This window comes from Balaenoptera physalus, assembly GCF_965194825.1.
Source record: "Balaenoptera physalus genome assembly, chromosome: 7".
Classification (NCBI taxonomy): domain Eukaryota; kingdom Metazoa; phylum Chordata; class Mammalia; order Artiodactyla; family Balaenopteridae; genus Balaenoptera; species Balaenoptera physalus.
In genome coordinates, this window is record NC_138886.1 from 27,016,460 (window position 1) to 27,044,017 (window position 27,558).

At 43.9% G+C, this 27,558-nt stretch overlaps 2 long non-coding RNA genes across 4 annotated transcripts in view; both read right to left on the bottom strand.

The window, feature by feature from the left end:
* Positions 1-27,558, bottom strand: part of LOC309665077 — a 514,078-nt gene that overhangs the window by 405,095 nt on the left and 81,425 nt on the right. The window lies entirely within an intron of this gene.
* Positions 11,030-25,563, bottom strand: LOC309664289. The gene is made up of 2 exons (XR_014265715.1): positions 15,711-25,563; positions 11,030-15,389 (listed from the first exon to the last, which is right to left on the bottom strand). It is a non-coding gene; the product is annotated as an uncharacterized lncRNA (long non-coding RNA).

Consider the following 27,558-nt stretch of genomic DNA (forward strand, 5'->3'; position numbering starts at 1 on the left):
TGCCTGGCAGCTTTCGGCATTGCACGTACATTAAGCAGAGGAAGGGAGATCGGAATGCCCTTAGCACCTTGGGTAAACTTTCTCACAGGGCCAGCAAGCTGACACCTACTTACGGTGACATACATGCCTTTTAGCCATCCTAGTGTGAAATATGCAATACTGGAGACTGGGTCATAGTCACACGTCTCAAAGTCTGATCAGGGTGATGGCTGGAACCTCTGTATTCATTCAACAAATATGTTTCAGCACCTCCTCAAACCAAGCACCATGTGCAGTGCCGGGTACACAGTGGCTAACAAAATAGTAACGTAGTGGAACAGACAAGCATTAATCAATAAACCACAAATAAATTGTATATAATGAACAACTGTGATAAATATAATGAAGGCAAGTAACTGGATTTTATAAGAGAAAATAACAGGAGGGCAGGGGTTATTAAACAGTGTAAGCTCTACGTTACCCTCCCCGCCCCCCCTCCGCCCCCACCGTGTTGTTCTCTCTGGGAAAAGCTGTGTTTTAGAACCAGGCTTGCCCTAAGGCCAAAATGGAGGACTTGCAAGTTCAGGCATACCTCCAGAGAACACTCTGGAGCTTCAATGAAAAAGTCCATCGTAGGTCAAACAGAGAGGACGATGAGCATTGCCATAAAGGAGAGACGCTCCCTGAGAATGTGTTACCACCTGGGAATAAGAAATACAAGAGGAACCCTCTTAGCTCTGCTAAGTTAGTTGAAAGGTAAAAGGAAGCAGGAAGTAGGCAGGAAGAGATACAGCACATGAGCAGTAAGTAATCTTCAACACATGACACTACCCACTAGCCACGGTAGTAGCAGAAATGACATGTATCCACACAAACCCTTGTACATGGATGTTCACAGAAGCTTCATTCATAATGTCCCAGCACTGGAAACAACCATAATGTTCATCAAGAGGTGAATGGATAAAGAAATTGTATATTTGTGAAACGGAATAGTAGTCAACAGTAAGAAGGAATGCACTACTGATATCCACAAGGATATTGATGAATCTCACAGACATTATGCAAAGTGAAAGAAACGAGACACAAAAGAAGAACCCACATTATATGATTCCATTTATATGAAACACTAGCCAGACAACTAATCAGCAGTGATATAAGTCAAATCAGCATCTTCCTGGGGTGGGGGACAGGGAGGGGAGACAGGAGGCAGAGATTAACTGAAAAGAGAGAGACACTAAGAGAACCGTCGGAGGAGATGGAAATGATCTGTGTCTTCACTGGGGTGGGAGTTTCACGGGTAAGTAGCCTGTACACTAGCATGCGTAAATTTTATTGGATGCAAATTATACCTCAATGAAGTTGATTTTTTTAAAAATTTCCTCATTCTTTTAGTCCGGTGCAATATTCTTTCAGAAAATGAAACAAGTTCCTTAGAGGGAAGGAGGTCGACGAAATTATAGTGCTGTATCTGAAATCACTCCACCGTCCTGGCATTTAATTAATGGGGGGGGGGTGAATGCCAACCCTCACCAGTGTCCAGTCCACTGCCTGAGACACTGACGACATCCTCTTCTCCCCCGACAGGTAGCAGCCAGCCCCAGCACCTACGGTGACCGTTTCTGGGGCCAGAACGCCCCAGGTGATCACGGAGACTAGAGGACCCCTTTGGGGAAACTGCATTATAAGGCCAAGGCCTCTGTCTGTGAAACCCTTTGCTTTAATTACATAGCAAGTGTCGTGGAGGATATTGTTCACTACTTCATCCCGTCCCCAGTACAGAGAGACACGAGAGAAATTCTTCTCTGGTCTTAGTCCCAGGATTAACTGTGCTAAGTTGTTTGTCACTTACGAATACTAATACATAACTAATATGATCCCTCTTTTGGAATCATCTGCTCGGAAGTTAAATATGTGCCCCACATCCAGCAAGCGTGCAAAAATTTAAGGCACACATTTTAGCCATTAACCTCACCCAGGTTTCACATTTATTTCCCTGTCATTATTTTCCTTTTGCTTTAATTTCCTCAATTACACTTTTTAATAAACTTTATTTTATAGAGCAGTTTTAGGTTCACAGCAAAACTAAGCAGAAAGTAGAGAATGCCTATACACTCCCTTCCCCGGCTCATGCACAATCTCCCCCATTATAAGCATCACTCGCCAGACTGCTACTGTTATCATCTATGAACCTACATTGACACCAGTTGACCTCAGCAGCACCCAAAATCCACAGTTTTACGTTGGGGTTCACTCTTAGTGTCGTATATTGTACGAGTGTGGATCAATGTGTAATGCCATGTATCCACCATTATAGTATCATACAGAATAGTTTCAGTGACCTGTGCTCCACTTGTGTTCCATCTTTTAATCCCTTCCCCCAGTCCCAGCCCTTAGTAACCACTGATATTTTTACTGTGCTCATAGTTTTGCCTTTTCCAGAATGTCATATGGTTGGAGTCATAGAGTATGTAGCCTTTCTGATTGGCTTCTTTCACTTAGTAATAGGCATTTAAGGCCTTTTTGTGGCTTGATAGCGCATCTCTTTTTAGCACTGAATAATATTTCATTGCCTGGGTGTACCACAGTTTATCCGTTCACCTACTGAAGGATATCTTGGTTGCTTCCAAGTTTTGGAAATTATGAATAAAGCTGCTATCTGTGTGCAGGTTTTTTGTGGACGTGAGGTTTCAATTCCTTTCGGTAAATACCAAGGAGTGCAATTGCTGGACTGTATGGTAAGAGTATATTTAGTTTTGTAAGAAATCTCCAAACTGTCTTCTAAAAGGACTGTACCATTTTGCATTCCCATCAGCAATAAACGAGAGTTCCTGTTGCTCTACGTCTTATCCAGCTTTTGATGTTGTCAGTCGTTTGGATTTTAGCCATTCTAATAGGCGTGTAGTGGTATCACATCGTTGTTTTAATTTGCATTTCCCTAATGACATGTGATGCTGAGCATCTCTTCATACAGTGTTTGCCATCTGTATAGCCTCTCTGGTGAGGTGTCTGTTCAGATCGCTTGCCCATTTTTTATTGGGTTGTTTTAGTTTCAAGAGTTCTTTGTATATTTTTGGCTAACAGTCTTCTAATGATATGTCTTTTGCATATATTTTCTCCCAATCTGTAGCTTGTCTTCTCATCTCAATTACTTTATAGAAATCTTTTTGTAGAGTATATTTTTAAAAGTCACCCTGATCCTTTTGGGGACAAATTAGTATATTGATAGTTTTTATACAAATTTTAAATATGAATAGAATAGTGAAGGTTGTACCGGGGCGATTTTTTCTTTCTCTTGTTGCCTATCTTTTGTTGCTTTGTTTTGGCTCACTTACTGACTGCAAAGGCTTCAACAAATCCCTTCCTCTTTCAGGGCCTCAGTTTCTTCTTCTGCAAGATGAAAGAGCTGAATTAGACGATGCCTGGGGTTCCTTAAATATCTCACACTATACACCCTGATGGCACAGCCAGTGGAGGGCAGAACTCCAACTCATATCATAGCAACAGAGAGGCCCATACCCTAAGCAATCTGAAAAATGGATTTAACGTGCTGACATAAGGTGACATGCCTAGTGACTCTCTCCAATCTTCACTAACATCTCTTTGAAGAGATACACCAAAATTGGGTATTATTTGATATACTTCTTGGAGAAGGATCTGGGATAGAAATCTCTCCAGGGCTGAACTGTTGACTGATAAAGTGGAAGAAACACCAATACTCTGGGTTAAAAATGAATGTAGGGGAGATTGGAAAAATGGAAGTGAAAATGTTTTATAAGTCTAAACCTGGAAATGCTTAGGGAAAAAAAGCAAATGAATAAGAAGAGGCATTTCAAGCCCATGGAATCCTAGCACCTCTGGGTGCTCTCGTAGCCATTAGCACCACTTCAGTGATGGTAAAGAGTCCTTGGCACCTCAAACTTTTTCCTATGATTCCCATCCCTTACCGTTATTAAACTAATAGTTTTGGGTTTCTTTTGTTTTTTTTACAGATGAAGAAACTGAGGTTTAGAGAGATTAAATGATCCACCTAAGACTACACAAGAAGTGACAGAAAAGAGCTGAGGTTCCAAGTCTTCCACCTTCAGATCCAGGATTCTTTCCACCCCACATTCCGACCCCGCTGTGATTGGCTCAATTTCATCACTTTCCTGGGCAAATCTCTCCCTTCCTATGTCCATTGCCATTCTTCCTCTTCAGTCCCAGCTGCTGACCAATTTTATAGGGCTGTATGGACACATTTCAGATGATTCTAAGCCAGGAGAGATGATTAATATCACAGATGTTGGGTGAAGAACTGAAAACAACCCTAACAGGTTGGAATGCAGAGCAGAAACCAATATGATGAAAGTTTACGGGTTTAATATAAAAACTTGAACAAGGTATGCCCCGACGCAGCTGGGTGCTGCTTTGTGTCTCCACATTTCATGCTGGTTCCCTGCCTAGAATGCCTTCCACCCTAGCCTACCTATCCAGAATCTGCTCTTCATCCTGCAAATTCCACCTGAATTATCTTCTCCTCTTGGAAGCCTTACCTGGGACATCCAGGCAGAATTGTCAAATCTTTCTTTGGTGTCACAACTATACCTACAACCCTTTTATTGATGCGTTGACCTCAGAGTACCGTGTAATTGTGTGTATATGTCTGTTTCCCCTCTGGAAGCCAAAAGTCAATCGAATCATCGCAAGAATCCTGTGCACATCGTCATTATTTGTTTACATGTCTGCAAACTCCTGGAGAGCAGGATCTGGGTCTCATTCATGCTGTATCCCCAGCCAGCACCAGACCAAAGCATATAAACTTTGATGCCAGCCAGTATGCTAGTGAACAAGACAGACAGAAGTCCTATCCCTGCAGTCTTATATTCTGGTAGAGGGAAGTCGATAACACACATCAAGTCAAAACAAAAGAATACGAACATTTCAGATAGTGGCAAGTGCTATGAAAAAATAAACAGGATTATTAGAAAGGGACCAACTGAGGGCTATCTTAGTCAGGTCAAGACAGGGCTTTGAAATTTGAGCTAAGCCTTGAATGATGCATAGGAACGAGCCGTGGGAAGATCTGGGGAAAGACCATTGCGGTCAGAAGAGCAGCGGGGTCAAATAAATCACTGAGCCATGAAGAAGCAGAGCACATTCAAGGGACAGAATCAAGCTATGTATTAAGTTTAGAATCATACTTCAATCTTCCATGGGGGCAGGAGAGGAGGACTAGCATTAGAAGGGCGTGACTAATATGTGTTGAATGCCTTCCAGATCCCTGGAACTCTACATACGTGATCTCATATCATCCACACAACCAGAGAGTAGACTATCCCCATTCTACAGGCAAGGAAACTGAGGCCCAGAGAGGAGGTGTGGCAGAAGCCAGATCTGGCTGACCCGTGCCCTGGCTTTTCCCATCACACCACCCTGTCACCCTGCACCAGCTGCCTCCTGATACGGTAGAAAAAATGAAAGAAGAGACAACTCAGGTTTATGCCGGGTAAAAAGCAGTCAGTACCACAGTACCAAAGCTCTCTGCTTTTGGTATTTCAGGACATGAATGAACAGAGCCCATCTCTCTTGCTCCTGCCCCTCTGTCATTGCCGCGGCATACCACCAGCACCCAGACAAGTCCTTCAAATACATTTTCTGAGTGTTGTGGTAAAGCTTCAGCTTGAAAAGAAACCTGGCTGTGAGAGCTGAGCTGCAGATAATTCCCTGAGCTCTCTCCCCCTAATTATGGTGCACGCAGACAGCCAGAGAAACAAAGGCTTGGGCCTTCTGTTGATTCAATGTCGTCTCAGCTGAAGTCTAGGTATTTATTTTAATTCAGGACTTGGTTCCTTTAAAGGAAAAATCAAAGAGTCCCTGAAGAGATTCTCCTGCTAAGATTTCAATCTCCATTTCCTCCAAAATGGATGTCAAAGGCAAAAAACCCCGGGACCCTTGCGACAGTCCACTTTGGGTTTCTAATTTTGACAAGGAAACCATAATCTGGTGGTCTAAGCCCTGACAAAGAATGCAAGAAAAAAAAAATGAAAATCAAATTGAGGAATCGATCAAAAAACAGAAATGAGGCCTGAGCACAATGACATTCAGAGAAATAAAATCTCCTGAGGTTCTCAGCTAATAGGAGCAGCTGGTGAAGACCACCAAAGACAAGAGAGTGAGAAAGGGCTTCCAGTGAGAGAAAGCAGAGTGGCTTCTGAGGGACAATGGGGCAGAAATTAGCATTCCAATGAGCTAGCACAAAGGGACCCTGGCCAAGGCTGGGAAGGAGGCCCCTCTCGTCCTGGACCCTCCTTAAGTTCCATTTGTATCTCTCTGCAGCCTCCCCGCAAAATAGGCTGGCTTCCTACATGTTACCTTCTTGTGTATTTTTTAATAGAAGTGTGTTTGGGGGCTTCATTTAGCTAAAAATAAATCGCTCCTCTGCTTGGTATTTGGGCAGAATATGGCCCAGACATCCAAACACACACTTGTTGTCAGAACTTTGCTGTCTCCATTTCCCTTTCTTTTAATAAAAGTTTGAATTCCACTGAGCGTTCTTCCACTCTTAAGCTCCAAACATTTCAAACAGCACAAAAGATGGGACAAGATGAAAGGAAGAGTGTCCACAAATAGACAGCTAGACAACTAGTTAGCAGCTGTCTGCTTTTCTTCAGGGGTTTTTTAAATTTTTTTTTCTGCAGGGGGGAAAAAGTTTATTTTTCATTCTTGAAGGAAGCTGACTACAGTCTCCCTCTCTCTCTCTCTCTCTCTCCCTCTCTCTCTCCCTCTTTCTCGCATTGGCCCTTTTCCAAGCCTGTTTAGTGTTAGAAGGAGAAAAACACTTACCATGCCATGTGTAACCCTGACCTTTAGAACTCGTTGTCCTTCTGGGGCAACGTGTGGAGAGCTGCGGCGTTTAAGTGGAATTGCTCATTCTCCATCTTTTATAGTCCGGTGTTTGCAATTTAATGAGGTTTTGGTGTTCCATCAAGTAAGGGCATTTCTTTAACAAAAGGAACCCCCGAAGGCTGGGTTTTGATTTAAAGACCTGCCCTGGCTTCGTGGAGCTGCTTTGAATCTATTTCGGACCCAGATCAAGTGAGGTTTAATTCGGACTTACTCCTCTTTCCCCCTGACAGTCCTGGCAAGGGCCTGATTCTTTAATTCTTGATTTTAATTGCAGCTGCACTGCAAGCTTCTGCCTTCTTTCCCGCTCTGCCCCCCCCCCCCCCCATTGCCTGAGCACACCTTAACTCGTGAGATGAGGGTCCGGCAGCATGAGGACACACATTTGGAGCGTAGCTGAGAATACCTCCTCCCTCGGGGCTGGTCCAGACCCATTCTCAGCGCTGCAGGTGATGCTGCAGGAGGGGAAGAGAGTCAACGAGAGCTTCTCTGCCAGAGTTCCTTCAGGGCTGGAAAGGTGCACCTCTGCTCACACCTCGCTCTGCAACACTGGGCTGCCATCCCCTCCTGCCTGGCAAACACTGCCACGGGGCCCTGTAACTCACCTGGCCAGACCAGATTCATCCCCCACCCCTCATTCTCATGAGCGGCAATGTCCTCCTTGTCTAGGAAGGGTTGTCGGCCCAGAGGGTCTGTCGACTACCTCTCAAAGGTATCCACGCCCTCTTTCCCAGCCTCTGATGGTGCCCGGGTGTAGGCCTTCTTCATTCCTAACTGATGTTACAGCCTGAAGTCTCATTTCCCTCTAATTCATCCTCCATGCTGCAGCACGAAAGTGTGTGGGGTTTTTTTATTATTGTTGTTATTACTATTCTGATCACCTTCATCGCCATCCCCCAGTGATTCTCACCTGCCTCAGCATAAAGTCCTGAGCTGGTCCGGGCTCTAGGGCCCCTCACCATCTCATCTCTGTCCACCTCCACAGCCTCTTCTCTCATCACTCACCCCCACGCTCAACACCGGTCACATCACCTACCAACTCTCAGGTGTCCATGACTTTCTTCAAGCTGACCTCTCCGCCCAGTGCCCTTGCCCCACCCCAACCTGGCCAGCATCTCTGCCCACTACATGAAAGCTTTCCCTGACCCTGGTTTTGGTTAAGGGTCGCCTCTCTCCTGCCCCACAGCACTGCTGTCGGCCGCTCGGTGGCACTAAGACTCATTCCCCCTTCCTCATCGTTCTGCATCCTAGCCAGCCAGGGAACAACTCACTTACCTCTCTCCCCTCAGCCTAGCCCAGGACGAGCCATCAATAAATAAAAACTGATGGGTGGATTAACTAATTCATTAAACATGTAAGAAACAAGTCAGAGGATTCTGCAGCCCTGGCAGCCATGGTAGGAAAAGAGGCCAAGAGGTCTTTCATGAAATCTCCCCTAGGTCAGCTTGTCTGTCTAGGGTTGACTTTCCATAGGACGGAGGGATGGCATGTAAGGCACTGGGTGGGGAAAACATCTTGTCCCAGCCCTGTAGGCGCCTCCTGGGCAGAGATACCTCAGTGCCACGGTCAGCCCTTCCGATCCTGGAGCGGCAGCGTGAGGGTGCAGAACGAGACATGGACAGAAGTCCAAAGGTGCGGATCCTCTGCCACTTAGTTGCTTTGGACTCTGCGGAAGTCACATGACCTGTCTACACCTTCATCTGTCAATTAGGATAATAGCACCCACCCTGCGTGTTTCATAACCTGGGCACGCGGATAACATCACATGTAAGAGCACTCTGCCAACCAAGGGTGACAAGCTATCGTCCTTATTTGACTTTTTCAAGGGTCTACCGTCTGGCCAGCTTAGCAAATGTGCCTAAATTCTTTAAAAGTCTAACCCCTAGAAATGTTCTCCCATTAAAATCTTGAACATATATTTACAAGCAAGTAGGATATAAGACACACCTATGCGGTACAAAATAATATTTTGGAGGAGCAATCAGTGTGTTTTTCCTTCATGACTGATGTTCTTCACTGCTCCTCCAAGGACATCTGCCTCGTCATATGTGAGTCACCTAATGCTTGGAGGTAAGGGGGACACCAAGGAACCAGAAAACTAAGAGGGCATATTCTTAAATATTGAGTTCAACACCACTGGTCCAGGTGTAAGATGGAAAGACCTAGAGCGTACTCTCAGAGTGGGTTCTTCTTGCCACTAGACTGGACTAAAGACTCGGGTTGAGAGAGGAAAAGAGGGGGGACCCCATGGACATAAACAGAGTGAGATGGAATAACCCCTGGCATCTGCCTGAGCAGGTGCCATCCATCACCATGGTCAACCTGGGAGCTGAGTCGAAACCTGGCTCCCTCACTGTCATCTGCTGATGACAACCAATCAATAGCAACCCTCACGTCACCCAGGAGAGGAGGCGTCCATCTCATCTCTGTCGCAAGAGTTTGCCCAGCTCCTCACCCAACCCACTCCATGTCAAAAATGGTCCAGGGCGCTTGAAGGGCCCCCTCTAAACACACACACACACACACACACACACAACACACACCTGCACTAAGTAGAAAATAGTGCCCTGCAGACACAGGTGTCCCCACACTTGTCCAAGGTGAGACTAGATGGAACCAGCATAAGGCCTCCACACACACACACACACACACACACACACACACGCACACATAACACACACCTGCACTAAGTAGAAAATAGTGCCCTGCAGACACAGGTGTCCCCACACTTGTCCAAGGTGAGACTAGATGGAACCAGCATAAGGCCTCCACACACACAAACACACACACACACAACACACACCTGCACTAAGTAGAAAATAGTGCCCTGCAGACACAGGTGTTGGGATTGGGGGTGGGGGGTGTCCCCACACTTGTCCAAGGTGACACTAGATGGAACCAGCATAAGGCCTCCACACACACACACACACACACACACACACACACAACACACACCTGCACTAAGTAGAAAATAGTGCCCTGCAGACACAGGTATTGGGATTAGGGGTGGGGGGTGTCCCCACACTTGTCCAAGGTGACACTAGATGGAACCAGCATAAGGTTTCCCACCAAGCTAGCACTGGGACACACACACACATGCACACACACACACACACACACAACTCCATCCGCTCCCCTTACATGTGTATAAAGTACCCCTTAGACCTCACACAGAGCTTCAGAAACTAAACAGATAAATCAAAGGCAAATTTTCAGGGAGAAAAAAACTCAGCCTCTTAACAAATACAATAGAATATTTACTCTGAAGAGTTGACTTAGAATAATATCAAGGTCTTACCTAAAGCAGTTACTATAATAAAATTTCTCTCTGTGTGCATCACCCTTACTCATCAAGTGTCTGGCGCATTTTGCTCATATCAAGGAGCGCTCCTGGAGCCAGATGGTGCCGGGTACAGAAGCGTTAAACACTGACGCCCACTGAGTTGGTAGAGGAGGGAGGGATGCTGCATGGTGTTACACAGCCTCTGCGCATCCGTGTTCCTGCCCAAGAAGGGATCTGTTTTTTATTTATTCATACTCCGATCTTTCTGGCAAGAAGCAAGCAGGATTAAACCCCTCTGCCATCTCTGTAGCAAGGGCTGGGCACAGTAACGGCTGACCGAAGCCTGGAGCATAAAGATGAGGAAAAGGCAGAGGGGCCAGAATCCTGTAAATAAATGAACAGCCCAAGTCCTAAGGGAGTAGCGAAAAAGTGGGCTCACAGCCACGCATGTTGGAGAATACAAACGTCACTCGTTCATTTGACCATAAATTTTTAGGCACCCTTATGCTCCGGGCATACTGCACTGTGGGAACGGAAGTCACACCATCAACAGAGCTGCTGCCCTCGTGCAGGTTACTATCGACTACAAGAGAAACAATCACCGAGGCAATAACAATACTGTGGAAGGGAAAAGCTATGGTAGGGAAAGCAGGCTTCCCTGGAGGGTCCCTGTCATGGAAATACCCTGGAGAGGGACAGGAAAGTTACTGTCAGAAGTAACTTTTAAGCTGAGGCCTAAAGGATGAGTAAGAGTTTTCCGGGTAAAGAGGAGGTAATGAGTGAATCAAGCAGTTGGAACAATCAGAGTTCTGACACTACAGGACCAACAGAAAAAGCAAACCCATGGATATATTTTGTGTGGCCCACAGTTTTGTGGATTTGACCTTGTTGCTGTTATTGCCGTTGTTGTTCATTACTGGCCAACAATGAAGGTTTCACATGAAAATTCAGATTTCTGATTTCTCTTGAAATTCCCTCATAGTGATGATCGGCTGGAATTGAGTAGTGATTGGCCCCTTTAAACAGGGCCCGATTTGCCCCAGTGCCCACCACTCCTCCTTGTGCCCCTAGCAGTGAGGCTTAGGTCAGTTGCCATTCATCACGGAGCTTGTGATGTTGTCTTTCTAATAGGAGAGTTCAAGAAAAAGCAAAATGTTTCTTACATCCGTGTTGCTACCAAAATGGACAAGGTAGGATGGAGCAAGGAAACTGTGTTTCACCCCGCTCTCTGCCCTCATTAGTATGGTTGGCCCAGTCTGGTTCACATTTGAATATTGAGACCCTGGTCTAGGTCTACATGAGGGTAGGAACCATGTCTTCTTCACCTCTGTGGATCTGGTACCACACACAGTGCCTGGCACTTAGTAGAGGAGAAATAAATGGTTTTTGAATGAATTAAAAATGTGTACAATGGCTACAATGCAAGAAAGAGCGTATATTTTTTCAGGGAGTTGGGGGGGAAAAATCAGGATGAATGTAAAGGAGGAGCCTGACAGAGGGTGGAGAGGTGGGCAGAGGCCGTCACAGGAAGGTCTGGCCAGAACTTTCTAGAGTTTAGTCTTTATCGTAAGGGCAACAGGAACTTTGTGAAGAATTTTAAGCAGAGGAGTGGACTTGACTAGCTTGGTGGTAGGAAAGATCTCTCAGCAGCATCTCAAAAGATGGGTCGGAAGAGAACATGTTAGAGTCTGGTCTAAGGAGACATCACAATGGTCAAGGTGATCAACGATGAAGGCCTGAACAGACAGTGATGGGGGGATAGTGGTAAAGAGTTTTTAGGTGACAGAATCACCGGGATTGGGTAACAGTTTGAGGGTAGAGAGAGGAGGAAAAGGGTCTGACTTAGGTCTTGGGGGTGGAACCATCCAGTACTGGAAACAAACAGGGCTCCCACGAATCCACTGAATCAGAATTAGTCCATATTCCCTGGTCTCTTATTTTTCAATCCCTTGCCTTTCTAGAGGTTCAGCTACTGTTTCAGTGAGGCCTTGCCAGATAAAATACAGAACGCCCGGTTAAACTTGAATTTCAGAAAAACAATAATTTCTTTTTTTTAATCTAAGTATGTCCCATGAAACATCTGGGCATCCTGTATTTTTATTTGCTAAATCTGATGACCCTAGTTTCAGCCCACCCAGGGATCCCCGCTGTGACCCTCCCCACGGCCCAGAGTGGGAATTTGAGGAAGCGTTATTTCCCTGCAGGGCAGGAGTCTGCAAACGCTGTTCTAGAGCGCTCCTCTCTTGGCAAATAAATGGGGTCGTTTTTCTGTAATGTATTCCTGTGGCTCATCAAGTTTTGACATAAAGAAATTACCACCATCCTCCACCAGAGTCATATCTGAAAGAACCCAGGGATTAGCCATAAAGCAGAGCTAATGAAACAAGATCACAGACACAAAGAGGGGCAGGAGAAGAGAAAGGGCAAATATGAGAAGAGGAAGAGGGGCAGGACAAAGGAAACCACCTCTATCATGATTCAGACCCGAGACTCCAAGTCCTCGAGGAGTCTTACCGCCTACACACATGGGCAATGGAATTACATTTTATTCCTCAATATTCATAGTTTTCCCAATTTTCAAAAGTGCTACATTGACTATGTGCTACTTTTGAATCAGATTTTTAAAACTCAGTGAACGTCATTTTTAAATGGAAAAGTAGACAGGCTATTTGAAATGTTTGCCACGAAAGTTTTAGGATGTATCCTCAGACCTTTGATAGCAGTTAGCGCCCTTTGAGTTCATGGGGCGGATGCATTTGTAGCAAAATCAGTGGAAGAGACAAGGCTGTCTGATGACTCTGCATAAACGGTCATAAGCCAGAAGCACCTGAATTTAGGAGTGCCACTTACTGATGAAGAAGCTACTGGTCCAAAAATGTCTAAAATGTTAGAAGAACCCTATCCACATGCCATATCTTTTTAGCAGAACCTTTACAATCTGATGCCATCGTGCACCCAAAGTGTCGACCCAGAAAGGAAAAAGATAAAATGATATGCTTTCTTTGGTACAATGCCAATTTGCATATTTTTTTAACCCACACGTGAATTCCACTTGGTGCAAACTCTTCTCTCTAGGCAGGAGGGGGAAAGAGGTAATCATGACAAATTATCCTTTTTCCAAGTTATCATCATCTTGCTCTGTCTCTGTCAAATTGTTCCTCCAACACAGCAGCCTGCAAGCCCAGCTCACCCTCCCCCCTCGCGTGCTATTTATACCTTTTGGATCAAACCAGCACTTTTGCATATCTCAGCCATTTCAGGGGCTGAGATGAACTGCACTGCTTTCAGTCTTTTCCATCAGAGTTGCTCGTGGTCACGTCCCTGAATATCTTTAAGGACAATGCGTTCCACAATCACTTCAATCTAAATCTGTCCATAATTATGATAGAAGGGGACAGGCTAAGTTTCACCCAGGAAGGAAGGGTTCATTTTTCAAGCCCACGTGTTGCTTCCACTGTATCTGTAAGCAGTAACACAACCTTGACCTGCAATCCTGCAAAGAGGTGGGTGTGAGCTTCTTTTTTTTCTCAACTCCCCCGAGGAAACGAATCCCTGTTTCTCCTAAGAAAAGACAGTCCTTTTTCTTCTTAAGCCATTTTCTTTCACAGCTGTTCGTTAGGTCTTGGTTTCTTTTGTTCCAGTGGGGACTCATGGAAAAGAAACACAGTATCCAAGGTGGTGGAGGACTAAAGAGAGGGGTAAAGGATGGGAAGAAAAGCAAAGGGAAGAGTTGCAAAGAAGAGAGAGAGGAGATGGGTGGGAAGTAGGACGTTAAAGAGATGATGATGCTTTGTCTTGGAACAATCAGCTCAGCAGGACATCGCAGCTGGTTCTTTCCAACTAGTTTTTTCTGGATGCAAAGTAAGCGGGGCGGCTGCAGAATTCTTAAGCCTCCCCATGATGGTTGACAAGCTTCCCTTAGCACAGTCTCATTTCTTACACTGAGACTCCCCCCTTTCTTTAGTCAGCATCCCAGGAGTTTATGTCCAAAGTATTTAAAATTATGAGATGTGGTTATATTCAAAACAAAAAATTTTTTTTTAATAGGACTGGGATTAGGGAGTTCTTGGCTATCTCTTTCTTTTTTTAAATATACTTATTTATTTATTTATTTTTGGCTGTGTTGGGTCCTCGTTTCTGTGCGAGGGCTTTCTCCAGTTGTGGCAAGCGGGGGCCACTCTTCATCGCGGTGCGCGGGCCTCTCACTATCGCGGCCTCTCTTGTTGCGGAGCACAGGCTCCAGACGCGCAGGCTCAGTAGTTGTGGCTCACGGGCCTAGTTGCTCCGCGGCATGTGGGATCTTCCCAGACCAGGGCTCGAATCCGTGTCCCCTGCATTAGCAGGCAGATTCTCAACCACTGCGCCACCAGGGAAGCCCCAAAACAAATTATTGATGCTACAAAATCAGGAGGGTTAAACAGGAAAACAATACTCTTGTAAAACTTAGAGTAAAGGATGAGGAGTTGAAGGAGAGGAGAAAAAAATTTTTAAGAACTCTAAGTCCACTTTTTCCAACCCACTAGGAGTCCACACATTTGGAAAATTCAAGGAAGCTTATGGTGTTTACTGGAAGCTTGCTGGACACCAGACAGTAAATTAGGCTGTGTTTCACCCATCTTCCCACTCAGCTTTAGGAAAATCTATAGGAAGGAGCTTCACACTGGCCAGAGTTTCCCTTAATCCTCAAACAAGGAATGCAGTGAGTAGACAGCTTGGACCTCCATGACCTCAAAGGAAAAATTAGCTTTTCCACTTAATTTCTACCTGATGTGGGAGAGCGAAAAGAATACAAGATGTGGAATCAGGGGACCTGGATCAAGTCCTGCCTATTTAGGGATATAGATTAAGTCTCAGTTTTCTTGCCCTTAAAATCAGAATAATAACTAAAAATCTATAAGCATTATTAAGTGGATGGATTTACATATGGATGTAAAACACACCAGGTAAATGGGAAAGCTCTCGGTGTGTTGGTTATGGCCACCTTGGGTCCTGGCTCAAGGGGAGGGTCAGCCCCCATATCATCCTCATTGTTTGACTGTGGCATTTGCTTCCAAAAAAATCAGCCTCAGGAGTTCAGGGTTCTCCTTGCATGGCCCTGTAATCAACCTTTCTCTGCTCCAAAAAAAAAGAAACACTGCCTCAGAGATTTCTGTTTACCCTCTGAGTGTATTCAAGCTCTTTAAAAGGGCAAAGTGAAAGTTAAAGAGATGACTCTTCCCCCCATGATTAAAATATGTCTCTAGGGCTTCCCTGGTGGTGCAGTGGTTGAGAATCTGCCTGCCAATGCAGGGGACACGGGTTCGAGCCCTGGTCTGGGAAGATCCCACATGCCGCGGAGCGGCTAGGCCCGTGAGCCACAACTACTGAGCCTGCGCGTCTGGAGCCTGTGCTCCGCAACAAGAGAGGCCGTGACGGTGAGAGGCCCGCGCACCGCGATGAAGAGTGGACCCCACTCGCCGCAACTGGAGAAAGCCCTCGCACAGAAACGAAGACCCAACACAGCCAAAAATAAATAAATAAATAAATAAATTTAAAAAAAAAAAAAAAAAAAAAAATGTCTCTAGACCAAAATGCTCACATCTAAAACGAAATTTGAAGTGTTTCCTGCAGGTTTCTTACAATGGGAACATGGTGGTTTAAGAAGCAGAAAGGAAAACAGGACAGAAACAAATTAACGTGCCCTAATAATAATAATAGAAAACTTATAAACCCTTTTCCATGTTAGGAAGTAACTCACTTAACCCTCACTCTAGCCCTATGAGGTATGTACCATTAAAACCCCACTGTACAGATGAGGAAATTGAGGCCCAAGGCATGTGAATGACATACGCCCAGAGTCTCATAGCTAGTAAATGACAGTGTGGCGGAATTCTGGTCAATTTGAGCATGCAGTCTAGAATCAATGGGGGTAGAGTGTTGGCAATGCAGGTGACAGACACGTCTTTCAGTGTTTCTACTCTGCCTTCAGGATAAAGTTCAAGCCCTTTAGCAATACCCAGGAGGCCCTCCATGGGCTGGCCTTGGACGACCCTGCCACCTTCACATCCATCCTGCCATATCCTCACATACTCCAGCCATACTCACCTCTCTGCAGCTCCTTTAGGTGTCATGCCTTGCTCTTCACTCTTTCTTTTTTTGTTTTCACTGGAGTGTGGTTGCTTTACGATGTTATGTTAGTTTCTTGCTGTACAGCAAAGTGAATCAGTTATATGTATACATATATCCCCTCTGTTTTAGACTTCCTTCTCATTGTCACCACAGAGCGTTGAATAGAGTTCCCTGTGCTATACAGCAGGCTCTCATTAGTTACCTATTTTATACATAGTAGTGTATATATGTCAATCCCAATCTCCCAATTCACCCCCTTCCCCCCTTGGTGTCCATAAGTTTTTTCTCTACATCTGTGTCTCTATTTCTGCTTTGCAAATAAGTTCATCTGTACCATTTTTCTAGATTCCACATATAAGCGATATTTTACAATATTTGTTTTTCTCTTTCTGACTTACTTCACTCTGTATGACAGTCTCTAGGTCCATCCATGTCTCTGCAGATGGCACTATTTCATTCCTTTTTATGGCTGAGTAATATTCCATTGTATATATGTACCACATCTTCTTTATCCATTTCTTTGTTGACAGACATTTAGGTTGCTTCCATTCTGGCTATTATAACTTTTCACTCTTTCTTAATCCACATATATACTTTCCACATCCACTCCTTGTCTACGCACTGCAGCTTACTCATCTGGGAAACCTCAACTCCACCAAACCCAGTTAGTTCCATCTACTCCTCCTCCCCATCCTTCTTGCCACTCCCAGTATGCCTAATGCATATCCACTGTATCCACTGATAACAAATAAAACACAGGACCAAGTTCCTTGACTGTTTCCACAACTAGACCCTGACTTCCTTGAAGAGAGACAGCATCTTCTAACGGAATATAATGTCTACAAGGTATTAGTTGCCAATTAATACTGTGGACTGAATGAATGACCAGGAACAGAAAAGTGTGGAAAAAAAATAATCATAATAATAATGCTTATACACCACAGTAGTGGATATCTTCAGCATTTTAAAAACATGTTCACAAATTTTCTTGTTTCACCCTCAGAGGGTTTTATAAAGTCAAATGCTTTGCCATAAAAATACATATTTGCAAATTATTTTCCCACCCCCAAACCAAAAAAAATCTACATAATTTCTGTGTCAATTTGTACAAACTCCCTGCTTTAAAATCTCCATGTTTGCCTTACCTTTCCTTTCTTCCTCTTATCCATAATAAGCTTCATTTGGGCCACATTTTTACACGTTTATAGGTTTCTCTGATGTCCTAGAGAGTTCATGTCTTCCACTTAGGGGCCTTTGTTCTTCTTCCCCTTTCTTTCTAATAAAATTCCACAAGCTCTCTCTTTGTGACAATAACTAGTCACTCTTTTTTCTTTTTGCCTCATAATTAGTCCTCTGGCTCTAAAGCCTTTTGCTATGGGGCATGAAGAAGCCAGGAACTTTCTGTCTTTCACCAGCAGTCTGAAATGCATAATATTCTGGTAACTATCTCTTTTGTTCCTATTCTGTTCTTTTCTGCACCCTCTCACAGTTTAGCCTCCTTAGCTTCTATTCACTGTTTTATCAGACGGTTCTCTGAGGATCAGTGGGAACGCAGAAGAACCCCAGCAGGGGGCACAGAGGGGGCAGCAGGCAGGGCGCCCCCTCCCCCAACCTCCAAGCAAAACCACTGCATCTGGCACTTATTGGGCTTTGGCTAAACCACCCCGTGAAGAAAGGGTTCTGAGTCTGAAGCTTCAGTCAGTATGAAAATCACTGCTCCACCCGCTGGACTGTGTTGGAGACTTCCTCTGCTCTTACTTTTTATAATAAAACACTTGCCTCTGTTTGCTTTTTGGGCTCTAGTCTTCTTTTCCTCAGCATTCCCAACGTACATGCAGTCCCTAACCTTTGGAGTTGGCCTGGACTCCACCCTTTTTCTCATCCTAAATCACCCAGAATTCTTGGTTCTACCTCAGAAAAGATCCTTACATCTGGCTCCTCTTCAATATTCCCCCTGCCTTGTCTTGGCTTGGAGTTCATCATCTCTCAAGAAGGCTCTTATACCTTACACTCTTCCATTGGGTCTCTCTCTCTCTCTCTCCTTCTCTCTCTCTCAAGAATAACCTTACTGGACTTCCCTGGTGGTGCAGTGGTTAAGAATCTGCCTGCCAATGCAGGGGACATGGATTCGAGCCCTGGTCTGGGAAGATCCCTCATGCTGCAGAGCGAATAAGCCTGTGCACCACAACTACTGAGCCCGCGGGCCACAACTATTGAGCCCACGAGCCACAACTACTGAAGCCCATGCACCTAGAGCCCGTGTTCCACAACAACAAAAGACACTGCAATAAGAAGCCTGTGCACCGCTAAGAAGAGCAGCCCCCGCCCGCAGCAACTAGAGAAAGCCCGCGCACAGCAACAAAGACCCAACACAGCCAAAAATAAAAAAATAAAAAATAAATAAATTTATACAAAACAAAAAAAGAATAACCTTCCTAACACACAAGTGTCCCCAAGGTCCTCTGTCCCCTGCATCTCCAGCTCCTCACTCCCATGCATGCTATCTCTATCAACCCAAATTAACCCAAATGCAGAACTGAACCCTCTTCGAGGTCCTTCCAATGACAACCAATGAGCAAGGTCACCTTGACTGAAGTTTTGTGGAGAAGATGGAGGAGGAGACTGACAATTTCCTCCCCATGCAAACCACGTAAGAATTCAGATTTAACTCTTGTCTCCTCCATGTCTTTTCTGGACCAGGCCACCCCTAGGGCTTTCTCTCCCTGAACTTTCCCCTGAGCAGTGCCTAATGTCTCTGGCTTCTCCCCCCTGTAACCACAGATACATCTCTAAACTTCTCATTCCTCCTACAGGTGTAGAGCTTATGCATGAGACCCCATGGGACCAGGCAGATCCAACTAGACTCCCAATTCTTCCACTTGCTCTGTGACCTTAGATAAGTTACTTTATCTCTCAGAGCCTCATTTTTTTTACATCTGTGAAATGGGATGATAATATTCCTCTCAACAAGGTTTATATAAGGATTAGGGATAATCCATGTAAATCATAGAACACATAATAGATACCTAATAAATGGAACTAAAGATAATTTGGTGTCATTGCTGCTCCTGCTACCACATCTCCATCACGTTTACTCTAAGGAAACAAGTTCCTCATCCATGAATCTTGTTCTATGACCGTGGAGGTTACTCTGCTATAGGTTGTCACTGTTACCTGACTGAACCCTAAGAAAAGGTCTTCTCGCTCTGGATGTAACATCAAGATATAGAAATGGCTGTAGCTATTCTCCTGAAAGATGTGTGGTAGAAGGTGTCCCCTCTGTGACAGGGAAGAGACATCTAGGAAGGGAGGGAGCCCTCTGGGAGCCTCAAGCTAGTAATATGGAACTGAAAGTTCTAGATTCACAACATCCTACCTTTACTTTCAACCACACAAGGTCAGCACAACTAACACCTGCATTATTCAAGGGTCAACTTACTGTTTCAGCCTAGGTATCCTTGGACATCATCGAAGATGGAGTTCAAGAAGGTGGCACTGCTCCTCAGATTGGTGCCAGGAGAGCTTCAGGCTCTTTAATAACAGCTGAGTCCTCAGTGTGCTTTAACCAGCATTGTTTTTACTTGTCTGGGACCAGTTCCCTCTCTATGCCCTTCAGTGACTGCTCCGAACCTCACCACTCACTTCAGGTCCCCCATGTCTTCCCTGTATCCCTCTCCCTTAGATGATCTCACAGAAAATTATTTCACAGACAAAATAGGTGACCCAGCCTGGATTCCCTTATGCCTTGCCCTCTATACCAACAACCATCCTATACCATGTAATCCTGACCTTCTGCCGCCAATATCCGAGGAAGAAATGTTTCTCCTTCTGCTCTAAGCACAGTCCTCTTTATTGTCCTTGTCTTATCCTTTCCCATCAATTGTCCTTTAAATTTGGATGGTCCAAATCCTCCCTCTCTACTGAATCCTTCCCCCACTACTGAGAAACATGAACAAGTGTCTCCTAACCTTAATGTCCTCTCCCATTTCTATATCCTTACCTAGTAGCTACTCCCCTCATTTCCCTCTTTTCAAAGCCAAGTGTCTAGAAAGTTGTCCACTTTCAGTGTATTTGGACTCCATCATTCACTTCTCAATTCAACCCCCTAAAGGCTCTCACCAAGAATACCTGTGAGCTCCACATGATACAACCCAGTGAACACTCTTTAGTCTTCACCCCTGTGACCCCTCACCTCTTGCCCCAGCACTATCACTAGCTCAATTATCTATTTATTTTACTTTTATAGTAAATTATTAATAATAGTAGCCAACAACAGAGCAGGAATTATAGTTGAAATTTCTCTAGATCTTAAACATATAAATAAACAAGTAATCTATTCTACTCAGACAAGAGTAGTTTTTCTTGTATTCACCTATCAAAGATACCAGATCTGAAATCTGTAAGAGCCATCGAGACTCACCATAATGACTGTCAGAAGGATAGTTTTACAGAGGTTACACTGACATTTGAAATATATCCAAATTGTGTTATTAATTTAAAAAATAGCAATAATAGTATGCATGATGCACTTTAGAGTTTATAAAACACTTGTGTTTTACTCGTGATGATACTGAGTCTCAGAGAGGTTAAGTAATTTGCCTAATGCTCCACAGTCCAATAAGCCAGGGGTGCTGAGGTTAGATTTGGGTAAACTAGATTTCCTAGTTTCCCATGGAATTAGTAAGAACATTTCTGAAACACATATATAAATGCATAGACAAACCAATGCATGTGATAAATAAAACTGAAACTCTCCATGCTACATAGCTCATGAAAATGATTAGTGTCTGTATGTAAAATTTTCATTGCTTTAGAATGAAAAACCAGAGAAATGTGGCCCGAGTCAAACAGCAGTATCTGAAAACTCACTGAGTCCAACTTTGCAATCAGGAAGTTTACTCCCAGGCAGATGACAAGCAAGGTTTCACTCTCCAAAGTCACAGTGGGCAAGTGGACACCAGGAGAACAGGATACACACAAATACACACACACACAAACACCCAGAGAAGCCATCCACCAAACCTTCAGGCCCTAATTGTACAAACACACAAATCAAAGGAAGTGCTTTCTGGAGCTACTTCCTGGCATATGCAGCCTGCCTTCTATTTCACCAATACACCACTGTGTAAAATTACAGCATTCATGATATTCCTAACCCTATGAGTCCAAAAACTCATGAGAGGGTGGGAACCTCTCAGCTGCCACCTTTCATGAACTGATGAGGTCTACAGTGACAAGGTGGTGTATTGGAAGCTGAAGCTAAGAGGAACCTTCAAGGGAAGACACTTGCTGACTTCCCCTTGATCCATGGGTTTGAGGAGATTTGAGGAGATTTGCACTGGGAATATAGCATCTACTCTGTCACTTTAATCAAGAATCTCACTTTTTTATTTCCTAAACCATTATAGTCACATCCTAACTGGAATCTGAGCCCCTAATCTCAGTTCTCTCCAATCCATCTCTTAAATGATAACCAGAGTGATCTTAGTAAAATGCCAATCTGACTATGTCACACCTCTTAATGTATATTTAAACAAACAAACAAACAAACAAAAAAACACCTCCAATAAATCACAGCTGCCTTCAAGATAAAGGCTGAATCCCTCAATGCTGAATCTAAAGTTCCTCATCCTTTGGCTCCATTCTGTGTCTCACCCTCAATCCCACGTTTTGCCATGCCAGGTTAATTTCAGGCTATATTCCCATGGGTACCATATTCTCTCATTCCCCATGCTTATATTGAAGCCAGACATTTTGCTTGAAATGTCCTTTCCCTTTGTCCATTAGGCAAACTCTTACAATGCTCCGAAGCTTCAGCTCAAATGCCACCAGGTCTAGACCACTCCACCTCCATCCCCAAGAAAATTAGCTGCTGTCTGCAACGTGCTCCTACAGCCCCCATGCTGACCTTCATTCTGCACTATCCTCCATATGTTACAACTGCCTCTTTTTTTTAATCTGTTACCCCAACTAGACTGTGATGGCAGGGATGGTGTCTTATATACGTGTACATTCCCGGTTTTGTGAGGGACACAGAATAGATGTTCAATGCAGGTCTGTTGAAAAAAGCCCATGGAGCATTTATGGTACTTCCTAAGTACATTGTAAAATGTATTGGAAAATGCATGTGTAATGTATAGGGATCTCTTTCCAACTATGTTAATACCAGGAGAACAAATCACTGGAGTGGTAAAGTGATCTCACTTGTCTGCTTCCAAACATTGGCCTAGAGACCACATCCAATCTCGGATAAAGTTTTTACTAGGTCACAATAAAATAAGAATAAAGTAACATAGTGAGATTTTCTGTAATTATTCCTTTCCTCCTAATTTTTTTGGGTGTTAAGATACCTTTATTTTAGTGAGATAAATGAAGCAGTAGTAAACAGCAGTTTCGTTCGGATTTTGCGTATTTGTTTAGGCCTTTACTTGGCAAGCTTAAAACTAAGCAAGTCAATACTGGTCTTTGTGACAGTCAGGGTCTCAGCAGGAAACAGAATTCACACCAGATGGTTCAAATAAGGAGACTTTAATGAAGGAACCACTCACAGAGCTGGGAGAGTTGGGAGAATAAACAAGGGGGGTGAGATGCCCAGAAGGGTCAAGGGGAGGAGACAGTGTCACGGGAGCCTGGTGGGAGCTAGAGCCCTGGAAAAAAGGCCACCCAGCAGAAACCATAGCTTTGAGTGGACATCACTACTCCTGACATGCAGCACTGAAGCAACGTTTCTCTCCTGTCACCCCTCAGTCTTCTGCTGGGGACTCCCATTGGCCATACCCAACTGGCAGCCAGCCAGCAAAGGGGGTCAAATGGCAGAGCCCATGAGGGTCAGCCTCCTGGGCACAGAGAAGGTCAGAGTTGGGCACAGAATGGATTGGGGGAAGGAGAGAAATTAGTAATAACCTGCATTGTTCCCCTCCATTTTAAAAAAAATTTTATTGAAGTATAGTTGATTAACAATGTTGTGTTAAGTTCTGCTGTACAGCAAAGTGATTCGGTTATACATATATATTCTTTATCATATTCCTTTCCATTATGGTTCATCACAGGGTATTGAGTATAGTTCCCTGTGCTATACGGTAGGACCTTGTTGTTTATCCATTCTATATATAATAGTTTGCATCTGCTAATCCCAAACTCCCAACCCATCCCTCCCCACCCCCCTCCCCCTTGACAACCACCAGTCTGTTCTCTATGTCTGCGAGTCTGTTTCTGTTTTGTAGATAAGTTCATTTGTGTCGTATTTTAGATTCCACATTTAAGTGATATCATATGGCATTTGTCTTTCTCTTTCTGACCTACTTCACTTAGTAAGATAATCTCTAGGTCCATCCATGTTGCTGCAAATGGCATTATTTCATTCCTTTTTGTGGCTAACATTCCATTGTATATATGTATCACATCTTCTGCATCCATTCATCTGTCGATGAACATTTAGGTTGCTTCCACGTCTTGGCTATTGTGAATAGTGCTGCTATGAACATAGGGGTTCATGTATCCATTCCCTTCAATTTTTTAACTAGTCCATGAAAACTAAATCTTGGCCATCCCTGATCTAGTGGCCAAAAGAAAAACAGATTCCAGGATTCTAGATTAATCCTTTCTAGTTATTAGCTGGATGACCTAAGCAAATTCGTTAACCTGTCTGGATGACATTTTCTTCATCTGTAAAGTGGGAGTAATAATCCCTGTCCTACCAAGCTCCAAGGTTGCTGCAAGAGAGATCGTTGTCAAAAGAGGCAATGCATATGAAAGGGCTTATAAGCTGCAAAGTCCTGTACAGTTGAATTTAACCAGCACTTACTTAGGCCTTACTGTGGGCCAGGCTCTGTTCTAAGGCCTTAACAAATAACATTCCCAGCCATCTTTCCTGCAGGTTTTCTCCGTATATGGTGGGGCGTATCTTTTCCTCACAGGAGCAGAAAATGTTAAAGGATGAATGTTAGCCTCATCTTTACCATCAATGTTATAACAGGAATCAACTTCATTTATTCTGAAACAAGAATGCTAAGCTAACCTTATACACCATGTTAAGAGGTTTCAAGGTAACTTGATACTTTTATTCAAAATAAGATTGACTGATGAGTTAATACAGAAAATACGGTATATATACATAATACATACATACACACACACACACACACACACACTCAATAGAATATTATTCAGCCTTTAAAAAGAAGGAAACCTGCCATTTGTGACGACATGGATGAACCCAGAGGACATTATGCTAAGTGAAACAAGCCAAACACAGAAAGGCAAATATTGCATGATCTCACTTATATGTGGAATATTTGTTTAAATAGCCAAACTGCAGTTGCCAGGGGCTGGGAGGAGCGGCCATGGGGAGTTATTATTTAAGGGGTTCAGAGTTTCAGTTTTACAAGATGAGAAGAGTTCTGGAGATGGATGGTGGTGATGGTTGCATAACAAAATGGTGACGCTTAATATCACTGAACTGTGCACTTAGAAATGGCCACGATAAGCTGTATGTTATATGTATTTTACCACAACATAAAAATAAATTTTAAATATAAAAATAAACAAAATAAGACTTCATTTACCTTGTTTTCATGTATTTCACTACTTGAGGAAAAGAAGAACTAGTGGCAGACTGTGGACATTTAGTACTGCCATTACTGTTATTACTGTTGTACCAGTCAACCAAAATTGAGACTCTGTGATGGCCTAGGGCTAAACACAGAACATTCTCCTGGGAACATAACCCATTTTTATGGCATTCCTTCAGTTTGTTTTTCCAAACACTCCAAAATGAATAATAACAATAATCATGGATACCATAATTGTTTCCATCAACAACCAGTAACCCATGTGTTCCATCACCCATTCTCTGCTTTGCCAGTTGGCTGACCGTGACCACCTACGTTTTGCCCTATGAGACATGCTACAAGAGTGGGTTGCTCCAAGCCTGTTCTGAACACCCTTCCTTGTGCCTGCAGCACCCGTAAAACATGACCACAAATCATCACAGACAGAATTTCCAGGGAGGCTTTTGGAGGCCATGACTGAAGGTCAAAGTCTTTGAGTTTAGTGACATATTGTCATTAGAGACTTTCTTTCATCCTAGAGATGCACAGGTCTCAAGCAGCAGTAGGATAGCAGAAGAAGACAGGCATTGAAGCCAGAGAGACTGGAAATCAAATCCCAACTCCCCCACTCACTAGGTGTGAGACTTTGGGGAAGTCACTTAATGTGTCTGGGCCTCAATAAAGTAGCAAAATAATTTCTGCCTCAAGGGATTGTTGTAGAAATCAATGAGATGGTGTGAAAAAAGCACCTGGTCTGGTACCTTGCACATAGCAGGTGCTCACTAAATGAGTATGACGAGTAGAGATCAGACTTGGGGTTGCCAAGGGGGAGGGGCGGAGGGAGGGAGTGAGGGTGGTGGGGAGAGGGATGGACTGGGAGTTTGGGGTTGGTAGATGCTAACTATTACATATAGAATGGATAAACAACAAGGTCCTACCGTATAGCACAGGGAACTATATTCAATCTCCTGGGATAAACCATAATGGAAAAGAATATTAAAAAAAAGAATGTCCCTATGTGTATAACCGAGCCACTTTGCTGCACAGCAGAGATTGGCACAACTTTGTAAATCAACTATACTTCAATTAAAAAGTAAGTATGATGATGATGAGGAGGAGGAGGAGAGCCTAGGATGCCCCTAAACCAAAGGGGTGGCTGAGGATGAAAACATCTAAAGTGGATGAAGCTAAGACTTCGCTTTCTCATCAGACAGGAATCAATGTTGATCAATGCTCCTTAGCTGTAGCAGAGCTACTCCTTGTCTGCCAGGCACACCTCCCTCTTTCTGGGAACAGCACTCCCCTTTCTAATAAGCATGGTGCCTCTCCTTTCTCCAACCAGCTACTCAAGTGAGTTGGCCAGTCATACTTCCCACCACACTACAGGCCACACAAGGGAACACGTGACCCAGCCTGACTAATCAGAGTCCTTCCCCAGGATTTCCCAAATTGCAACTAAGATGACAGAGTCTTTTCTACCCTGGAGTCCAAGCTAAAAAAATATGGCCTAGGACCTGCCCGTGCCGTGGAATACGTAAAGATAATTTAGACCTGCCTTCAAAGCAATATGACCCCTACAGAAAGTATCTGAAAGCGTTTGGTGCCCTAGTTGCCCTGAAAACTTCAGCTGTTTGCTTGCCTGTTTCTCTTCCAGTAGCCCATGAGCTCCTCAAAACTGTGGACCTCATTTTATCTACATTTACCACACGCTAAGGGCTCAATGAATGTTTGCCGAAATAAAATTAAATAAACATCTGGAATGGATAAAGAAGATGTGGCACACATATACAATGGAATATTACTCAGCCATAAAAAGAAACGAAATTGAGTTATTTGTAGTGAGGTGGATGGACCTAGAGTCTGTCATACAGAGTGAAGTAAGACAGAAAGAGAAAAACAAATACCGTATGCTAACACATATATATGGAATCTAAAATAAAAAATAAAAAATGGTTCTGAAGAACCTAGGGGCAAGACGGGAATAAAGACACAGATGTAGAGAATGGACTTGAGGACACGGGGAGGGGGAAGGGTAAGCTGGGACGAAGTAAGAGAGTGGCATGGACATATATACACTACCAAATGTAAAACAGATAGCTAGTGGGAAGCAGTCACATAGCACAGGGAGATCAGCTCGGTGCTTTGTGACCACCTAGAGCGGTGGGATAGGGAGGGTGGGAGGGAGAGGCAAGAGGGAGGAGATATGGGGATATATGTATATGTATAGCTGATTCACTTTGTTATAAAGCAGCAACTAACACACCATTGTAAAGCAATTATACCCCAATAAAGATGTTTAAAAAAAAATTAAACAAACATCTGGAACAAAAGAAAACTATGAAACATGTAATATAAAACTCACACACTCTTCACAGACACAGAATGGTTTGATTTAGTGTTACCCATCCCCCCACTTAACTGAGTCTAAAACATGTGCAAATCACACTACTTACCCACAGAATAGTTACACTATGCCCCTCCGCCAAGGGCTCAATGAATTTATAAACCAATAAAAGGGCATTTTTATTTTTTCCTCTTCTCCTTTGTAAGAGTGTCTCCTGGCTTGGAAGGGAGAAGGAAGATAAACAGCAGTCTCTGAGCGCTTTTGAAGCTGGGCTATCAACAAAGGATCTTCTAAATCAATTCACCACCAGAAACGGAATGCAGGCGCTTCTCGGAAATGTCTCACAAAGAAGCACAGAGGAAGGCTCTCTGAAGGCGGAAGCAGGACATGTTTCCATCCTGGAGATGGAAATT